This window comes from Triticum dicoccoides, chromosome 7A (assembly GCF_002162155.2).
Source record: "Triticum dicoccoides isolate Atlit2015 ecotype Zavitan chromosome 7A, WEW_v2.0, whole genome shotgun sequence".
Lineage (NCBI taxonomy): Eukaryota > Viridiplantae > Streptophyta > Magnoliopsida > Poales > Poaceae > Triticum > Triticum dicoccoides.
This window is the reverse complement of record NC_041392.1, coordinates 513,641,379-513,649,843: the sequence shown is the minus strand read 5'-3', so window position 1 is coordinate 513,649,843 and position 8,465 is coordinate 513,641,379.

The following is an 8,465-nucleotide window of genomic DNA, read 5'->3' as shown; positions in this document are numbered from 1 at the left end:
CGCCGCCGACAAGCACCTCCGACCCAGGCCATTGCCCCGAGCCCCCTCTCCTTTCTTCTCCCTCCGTTTCTCTCTCTCTGCTCCTCACCAGTGTCGCCTCCCTGCAGGAACCGCCGCCGCCATGGGAGTTTGCTGGAGCCGGAGCTCCCTCGGCGTCGCCCTCGCCTCCCGCCACTGGATTCGCCCAAAAACTGAGCCGCCACCTCCGGATCCGTCATCCTCCGACGCCCTTCGCTCGGGCCCGCCGCCACCTGCTCGGCGGAGCGCCGGAGTCGCCGCCGCCTCACTCGATCGGGAGGTCCCCGATCCGCACCTGCCCGTTGACCGCGTGTGGGCCGGCCCATCTCTCCAGCCAGGCCCAGCCACTCCTCTACTACACCGCGCCAGCCCAGCGCGCCCCTCCTGGCTACCTCTCCACAGTTCTGGGCAAGGCCCATGGTGAGAACAGATGCGGCCCGTGCCATGTTTTTTCCCAATTCTACGAGTTTAGCTATTTTTTTTCCAGAGACAGCAGTTTTACAGAAAAGACCCTCATGTTCATGCATATAATAACTCACAATTCGTGCATCGGTTTAAAATGATTTATATATGAAACTTGCTCAGAATTTTGTCTAGTTTAATAATATGTCATTTTCATCCATGTTTAAAATGTTTAAAATGTTGTTTGTGTAAATTTGCTCCTATGCCATGTTAAAATGCTTTAATTCATAACTAAATAACCGTAACTCCGAATTTAATAAACTTTATATGTAATTGGGGTGGAATTTTGCCTAGTTTAACATGGTGGCATCATCTTGCATGTTTAACAACTCTAAAATAATGTTTATGGCAGAACAGTACCGAACCTAATATATGCACATGAGGAGTTTCCGGATTTGTTGTTCGTTGCTTCCGGCCTCATTTAACCTTGACTAGATAGGTAGTTTTCATTTGCTTCACCCTCTTGCCATGTTTAACAACATTTAATATTGTTGAGTACCTAAACGAGAGGGAACTAAATAAGTCATGTGGTGTTTTTCTTCAATATGCAACTCGTTGCATATTGAGCTCCACTTAATTTGTAGAATTGTTTGTGCACTTTGCCATGCCATGCCTCATTAAACCGGACATGCATCATACTCGATTGTGCATCATGCCTTGGTTATGTGTTGGTTGTTTACTATGTTGTTTGCTCCTTTCCGGTGTTGTTTCTTCGGGTTGGTTCCGGTAACGTCGTGTTGTGAGGATTCGTTCGACTACGTCCGTTTGTCTTCTTCATGGACTCGTTCTTCTTCCTTGCGGGATCTCAGGCAAGATGATCATAACCTCGAAATCACTACTATCTTTGCTATGCTAGTTTGCTCGCTCTTTTGCTATGCCATTGCTATGATGCCTACCACTTGCTTGGAAGCCTCCCAAATTGCCATGTCAAACCTCTAACCCACCATGTCCTAGCAAACCGTTGATTGGCTATGTTACCGCTTTGCTCAGCCTCTCTTATAGCGTTGCTAGTTGCAGGTGAAGATTGGAGGCCGTTCCTTGTTGGAACATCTTTTATTTAATTGTTGGGATATCATTATATTGCTATGTTATCTTAATGCATCTATATACTTGGTAAAGGGTGGAAGGCTCGGCCTCTCGCCTAGTGTTTTGTTCCACTCTTGCCGCCCTAGTTTCCGTCGTATCGGTGTTATGTTCCCGGATTTTGCGTTCCTTACGCGGTTTGGTTATAATGGGAACCCCTTGATAGTTCGCCTTGATTAAAGCTTTTCCAGCAATGCCCAACATTGGTTTTACCATTTGCCACCTAGCCTTTTTCTTTCCCTTGGGTTCTGCAGACTCAAGGGTCATCTTCTTTTAACCCCCCCGGGCCAGTGCTCCTCTGAGTGTTGGTACAAACTAGAGCCCCTTGCAGCGCCACCTCGGGGAAACTCGAGGGCTGGTTTTAGTTGTACGGATTGCTTATCTGAGTGTGCCCTGAGAAAGAGATATGTGCAGCTCCTATCGGGATTTGTCGGCACATTCGGGCGGTTTACTGGTCTTGTTTTAACCTGTCGAAGTGTCTTGAGTTACCGAGATACCGAGTCTGATCGGAACGTCTTGGGAGGAGGTCTATTCCTTCATTGACCGTGAGAGCTTGTCATGGGCTAAGTTGGGACTCCCCTGCAGGGATTGAACTTTCGAAAGCCGTGCCCGCGGTTATGGGCAGATGGGAATTTGTTAATGTCCGGTTGTAGATAACTTGAACCTTAACTTAACTAAAATGAATCAACCGAGTGTGTTACCGTGATGGCCTCTTCTCGGCGGAGTCCGGAAAGTGGACACGGTGTTGGAGTAATGTTTGCGCAGGTTTCTCTCTAGTTTCTCGCTCGTGCTTTGCCTCCTCTTCTCGCTCTCTTTTGCAAATAAGTTAGCCACCATACTTGCTAGTCGCTTGCTGCAGCTCCACTCATATTTTACCTTGCCTTACCTATAAGCTTAAATAGTCTTGATCGCGAGGGTGCGAGATTGCTGAGTCCCTGTGGCTCACAGATTACTATTACACCAGATGCAGGGCCTGATGATTCCGCTCCAGGAGACGCGTATGAGCTCAAGTGGGAGTTCGACGAAGACTCTCAACGATACTATGTTTCCTTTCCCGATGATCAGTAGTGGTGCCCAGTTGGGGGTGAACGGGACCGTTGTCGCATGTTGGGTTCTCTTTTATTTTGGCGCCGTAGTCGGGCCTTGAGTGTTTGGATGATGTAATGTTATTTATGTACTTGATTGACGTGGCGAGTGTAAGCCAACTATGTTATCTCCCCTTTTATTATTACATTACATGGGATGTTTGTGAAGATTGCCCAACTTGCAACATATGCCTTCAATGCGATTATGTCTCTAAGTCGTGCCTCGACATGTGGGAGCTATAGTCGCATCGAGGGTCTTATAAGTTGGTAATCAGAGCCTTCCCCGACCTTAGGAGCCCCATTGCTTGTTCGTTTTAGCGGCCGAGTTGTGTCTAGAAAAATGTTTTGAGTCTTTTAGGAATTATATATCGGAGAGTTTAGGAATTCTTTTTACTTCCCAGTCTCCTCATCGCTCTGGTAAGGCATCCTGACGTATAGTTTTGACTATTCTCTTCTCAAATTTCACTAATTTTTTTAGGATCACGCGGGTATCTTGGAATCATTCCGATGGTTTTATGATGAGAACATTGACTTGGTGCCTCCTGTCAGGGGTTTAGTGGAAGTGTCCCGGGGAGTTGAGCTCTAAGGTGTTGTCATCATAATTTTATCGTTGCAATTCTGGAATACCTGAGTCTAGTACGCCGACATCGAAAATCTCTTTTATGCAGTTCGTTGGTGAGATAACCTCGACGCCACCCAGTACTGGGGCGGGAGTTCGGGAGTATCGCCATAACTTGTATAACGGATGCTTTTCGAAGGTTGAGGTAGATGGTTTCCGAAGGTTTCTTGGTTATGTGTTGAAGGATGGATACAGCTGGATGTAGGATTTGCTAGTTTGGGTGAGATATTATGCTTCCCCTGTATCCCCAACACCTGATTGCATAACCGGAAAGGTTCGGGAGTTTATATGTGGGAATTCAAGTAGCTCTTAGGATATCTTTCCGGCAGATGTATGATATGAAATTGGGGTTCGACGTCTAGTGGTTCGCCTATTCACGGTCGGTTTTATAGTGGTCTCGTTGTGTCTTAAAGAGTCCTTGGCTATGCCGACTCGGGGACACTTCGTATGTCATGTGCACTGCCTTGTACATGATGGTGCTGTACGATCGAGCCCGTGTAGGCCCCACCACGAAAACTTCGGATGAAATCTCTATCATATGTTTGTTCCGGCTTATTCCGCAAGCCAACCCATTGTTTTTGTTTTGATTTGTGGTATTCGAGTTGCTTCAATGTCAAGTGTTGATTCCATACCTTCCCCAAATGGTGTTTTCATACTCCGATGTGAATACCAATCCTTCATGATAATCGAGATTGTCATGTCAATCCTTTTTCACCGGCGTGTTTCTCTTCAAGTGGATCCAATCTTTTCAACATCCGCAAGATCAAGTATCAGTTCTTCTCAACGGTGTTTGTTTCATCCGTTCCAAGTTGTCTTTGTTTTCCCGCCCACCCACCCTTTTTCTTCGACGACTCAGATTTCTTAATCTAGTATCATCTTATTGATGAGAAGCCTCTCCATTATTTTTCCTTCATGTTCTTATCCGGTGATTCTCATGAAGATCCTAATGGAGCTTCAAGTTCATCATTATTTGCTCTTTTCTTCTCCGGTGGACTGAACTCAAGCTTTCGTGTTGATCATATCCTTTTTCCTCGTTCCGGTGCACCTCATAATAATTCACTTCTCGCTATTCATTTGTTCCGGAGTGCTCAAGATATCTCGAAGATTCGTGTTTCCACTATGCTTTCATTCAAACTCTTTCGAGGATGTTATCTCTTTCAAGTCATTTAATTCAACCAGTGCAATATCTTTCAAGTAATCATTCCAACGGTGTTTATTTTGAGTGGGCCCTAACCCACAGGTCTTTTCCCAGGATCTTACCTGACTCTTCTAATTTTCCGGAGTTATTCTCAAATTCTTTTCTAAAGTTTGACGTAAGAATGAATTATCATCAGTCAAATGCTTTTCTCCAAGATCTTTCAATTTCTTTTCATCATTGGCTCAACCTTTTCTATTTTTTTCATTTCGGAGTGCATCAACGATTCATGGTGGTGTTTCTCGTCGTCACTCTCAACATTTGAAGACCGAAGAAGAGTTTCTCTTTAGTCTTGCTTCATTCTCTTCAAAGATTCGTGATTCTAGCCGGCTGCCATCATCTCATAATTGTCTTCGGTTGTGAGAATTCTTTTCATCTATCCGGAGCAATTCAAGAGTCTTCTCAGTTTGATTATCCGGAGTCCATCAATTCAGGTTTATTCATTCTCAGCTGTCAGTTATCATTCTCCTATCTTGCCGGTGCATCAATCAAATATCCTCTAATCAGCTTGTGATCTATTCGTTCTCATGGATCTAAATTCACTCAAGCATCTTCGTTCATTTGCTAATTCTTCCCGGTGTTCTTTATCTTTACTTCGTTCATTTTCAATTCTTACGGTGTTTTGCTCAAGAGTTCTCTTCCTTCTTCATCATATCAATTTATTCGTTGTCAATTCTACCGGTGGATCGTTGAAGACCTTCTCAAGTTTACGTTATATCTCTCTTAACCCTTGATACGAGGATAAGTAGTATGCCAAATCCATTGCTTGTCAGCAATTAAATTGTTGAAGGATACGCATAACATAATTCTTATTCTTGTTTCATCCTAATGATTAATTCTTTACTCCGGAGGCCCTTCAAATTATCGGTTTCATTTGTTTCATTTTATCTTTTCCTGGGGTTCCAACCTTTTTCAACTATGTAATCACGGAGATCTATCTAAATCTTTACAAGGATCCACCTTGTGTTTTCAACTACCCTTTCTTTCTGTTTGATCATTCTTTTGTTTAATGGAGTTCTTCATGGAGGTTCTACATAATGGTCCATCAAGGATTTAATTCCTTCTCCAACTTTTTTTTCATCAAGATTCTTTCCTAAGAAGTTCAAGCTTTTCTTCATATTGTAATTCGGAGTGCAATTCTTTCTTCCGTATCATTGGAGGTGGTATTATGTCATTCTTGATAATTTCAGTTCATGCTTCATGATTCACATCTTGTCAAGAATGAGATATTTTAAATCCATCAATCTCTTCATTGGAATTATCTTGGGTTATATTTCACCTAAAGCCTTCCCTAAGGTTTGTTGCTACGTATGGCGCTTATAAAGGACCCAAGTTCTTCTTTATCCTCCCGGTGAAATACTTCCTCGTCTCCTTGTTCTTATCAATCCGATTCTTTTTCCCGTGAGTGGCAGGTTATCACCTCTTAATTTGAGATGTATTCCATAAAACCATATCAAGCTTATTCCTTTCGTTGTTGGTTTTCCAACAACACCATTCTAGCTTTTGTTGTAAGCATGCTACCTCGAGATCTTGTTTTCCTTCGTTCATCCCATTCCATTCTTACTTTTGTTTCGGAGACATTGCGTGTTGTTTTCTTCAACCCATCATCTTGGTTGTCAAGATCATGTTCAGTTCCTTCCATTTTCACTCGAGGTGCTTCCCAAATTATACCATTCTTTTCCCCTCTATCTTGTTTTAACCGGAGTGTCATACAAATTTGTTCTTCCTTGTTCCTCTTTCCTAACGGGGTGTTTTCAACTTTGTTCATCTCCCTTGTATTTTTTTCTCGAAATGGCTTAACCTTTTCAAGGTTCTTTGGTCTAACTCGTTTGTCAAAAAAGCAACTTAGTTTTACCTCTTCTCTTTCTCTTCCGTTTTTCCCTCCGGTGCCATTCTAGATCTCGGGACGAGATCCTCTCGTAGTGGTGGAGTGTTGTAACGCCCCGAGACCGATGTGCCAGTTGTCGTCCAGTTATTCGCCGTCGTTGCCATGTCATTCGCTTGCGTGTTGCATCTTGTCAAGTCATCATGTGCATTGCATCATCATGTTTTCAAAACTTGCATCAGTCCCGGTCTCCTTGTTCCGTCCATTGTCCGTTCTGAGCCCAGACACACTTGCACGCGCCCGCGGCATGTCCGAAATATTATTTTATAAGTGGCTGGAAAATGTTCTCGGAATGGGATGAGAGTTGGCATGCAGTCTTGTTATAGTGTAGGTAGACCGCCTGCCAAGTTTCATCGCATTCGGAGTTCGTTTGTTAGCCCAACCGTTAAACTATAGCGGTAGTATAGCCGGTCTTTTCATCGGATGTTTTCGGTTTTCGGAAACAGTTGCCAGGCTGCACTCCTCTCCTCTCATCTCAGCCCAACCTCTCTTCACAGCCCACTAGCCCACCTATCTAACCCCCCTCCACTCCGGGTCGTCCGATCGAGATCGAACGGCTCCGGAACGGACTAAAACCCCCAACCCTAGCTCCTCCTGCCTCATATAGACCCCCCTCCATGCTATTTTGGGCCTTCTCCTTCCTCCTCCTCGAAATCTGCGCCCCCAATCATGAGCCAGCCGCCTTCCACCTCCTCTCCTCTATTTCCGGCGCCGGCCACCCCTCCACCGCCACTTGGCGCTCTCTGATTGGCCGCGCCGCCACTCAGCGCCACCCATGGCCAGTGGCAAGCCGCCACGTCGCCTCCCCGTGCCCTCCACCGCATCGCGGCCCTCCAGGCCCGGCCGCAGCCCGCTCGGCCAGAAGTGGCCCGCCGAAGGATCCCGCTCGCCCCGAGCCCCTCCAACCTCCCGCGCCTGGATCGGACAGCGCCCGATCTCCATCGCCGCCGTCTTGCACTCGCCGGCCACCGGAGCCTCGCCGCCGACGAGCACCTCCGACCCAGGCCATTGCCCCGCGCCCCCTCTCCTTTCTTCTCCCTCTGTTTCTCTCTCTCTGCTCCTCACCAGTGTCACCTCCCTACAGGAACCGCCGCCGCCATGGGAGTTCGCTGGAGCCGGAGCTCCCTCGGCGTCGCCCTCGCCTCCCGCCGCTGGATTCGCCCAAAAACTGAGCCGCCACCTCCGGATCCGTCATCCTCCGACGCCCTTCGCTCGGGCCCGCCGCCACCTGCTCGGCGGAGCGCCGGAGTCGCCGCCGCCTCACTCGATCGGCAGGTCCCCGATCCGCACCTGCCCGTTGACCGCGTGTGGGCCGGCCCAGCCACTCCTCTACTACACCGCGCCAGCCCAGCGCGCCCCTCCTGGCTACCTCTCCACAGTTCTGGGCAAGGCCCATGGTGAGAACAGATGCGGCCCGTGCCATGTTTTTTCCCAATTCTACGAGTTTAGCTATTTTTTTCCAGAGACAGCAGTTTTAAAGAAAAGACCCTCATGTTCATGCATATAATAACTCACAATTCGTGCATCGGTTTAAAATGATTTATATATGAAACTTGCTCAGAATTTTGTCTAGTTTAATAATATGTCATTTTCATCCATGTTTAAAATGTTTAAAATGTTGTTTGTGTAAATTTGCTCCTATGCCATGTTAAAATGCTTTAATTCATAACTAAATAACCGTAACTCCAAATTTAATAAACTTTATATGTAATTGGGGTGGAATTTTGCCTAGTTTAACATGGTGTCATCATCTTGCATGTTTAACAACTCTAAAATAATGTTTAGGGCAGAACAGTACCGAACCTAATATATGCACATGAGGAGTTTCCGGATTTGTTGTTCGTTGCTTCCGGCCTCATTTAACCTTGACTAGATAGGTAGTTTTCATTTGCTTCACCCTCTTGCCATGTTTAACAACATTTAATATTGTTGAGTACCTAAACGAGAGGGAACTAAATAAGTCATGTGGTGTTTTTCTTCAATATGCAACTCGTTGCATATTGAGCTCCACTTAATTTGTAGAATTGTTTGTGCACTTTGCCATGCCATGCCTCATTAAACCGGACATGCATCATACTCGATTGTGCATCGTGCCTTGGTTATGTGTTGGTTGTTTAC